The sequence below is a fragment of the Carlito syrichta genome, unplaced genomic scaffold, assembly GCF_000164805.1.
Source record: "Carlito syrichta isolate Samal-C Ts95f unplaced genomic scaffold, Tarsius_syrichta-2.0.1 Scaffold301568, whole genome shotgun sequence".
NCBI lineage: Eukaryota > Metazoa > Chordata > Mammalia > Primates > Tarsiidae > Carlito > Carlito syrichta.
The window spans coordinates 316,664-318,030 of NW_007245664.1; positions in this window are offsets into that span (position 1 = coordinate 316,664).

The window sequence follows — 1,367 nt, forward strand, 5'->3', positions numbered from 1 at the left end:
ACCGTCTTCTTAAATCAACTGCTTTCTGAGAACGATTACCTAAGAAAGTAGTTTGTAAAGATTATAAGTTGTAAAAGGATCCTAATAAAAATTATTTTGTACAAATTGTTTCTGCTGGAGAATTCGTATTTGGAATAGCATTTTAGCACCCTAAAAAAAACCTGTGTAAGAAACAAAGAACTGAGTGCCACATGTTCTCATTCATAAGCGGACCCTGAACATTTACCATAATACAATAAGAAGAGGATTGGCAGTAGCAGGACACTGCTGGTGGAGGGAAGCACATAACATCAATAAGGGTACCTAATCTTAAACCAGGAAAAGTAGGGACAATGGGAGGCCCAAACTTTACCTGTACAATGACCACTTGTATATCTAACCCTGAATTGTACCCCACATCTTTAAAATTAAAAAAAATTTTTTTAAGTAAGAATTTTCATTTCTATTAAAAGTATGTGGGCTGGGCTCGGTGGCTCAGCCTGTAATCCCGCTCCTTGGGAGGCTGAGGTGAGTGGATTGCCGGAGCCCACGGGTTCGAGACCCGCCTGGGCAACTTGGTGAGACCTCATCTCTACAATAAAAAAAAATTTGCCGGGTGTGGTAGTGTGTGTTGTAGTTCCAGCTACTTGGAAGGCTGAGGCAAAAGGATCGCCAGAGCCCAGCAGGTCGAGGCTGCGGTGGCTGGGAGCAGTCACTGCACTCCAGTCTGGGTGACAGAGCTAGACTCCAACTCAAAAAAAAAAAAAAAAAAGTATGTGAAATATATAATTCAAGTTAAAACTGTCTTAAAGGTAAAAAAAAAAAAACCTGTGTAAAGAAGGCTTTAAGCTTTTCTCAGGACACAATGACTGCAATTATTAATTGGATGGTTAGAAGGGAGTGTGGGAGCAGAAAGTGTTTCTTCAGCTCTAAACATGCAGGGTCCATCTTTGCCTTCATCTTCTGCATTGGAGAAAGAGAGTTTTAGATGAAACCCAGGAGATAATTATTCTCACATGCTGAGGAATCGCCAAAGGAAAGAGAAGGAAGAAAATTGGAGAACCTGTGGCTGAGTTTGTACCCAACTCATTATGCCAACATAAGTTTTCCAGTTTTTCTTCCTACAATCTTGGGTACCTTTGACTCTAATACTCTTCCACTCCCTGCCTCAGTTTCCCCACTTTCTGGGCCAAAAAGTCCTACACTAGATTTAGAGAATCATAGGTCAGACGAATTGCACCAATACTAAAAAAGCCTCCTTGGGTTCTGTTCTAAAAAATAGTAAAATGAACGACTGATAAAAACATCATTGACAAGAAGAGGCTCTGCCTCCATGTATTAAAGGAATAATTCTCATTCCCAAACCTTGCTCAAATGGCCAGGGAGAA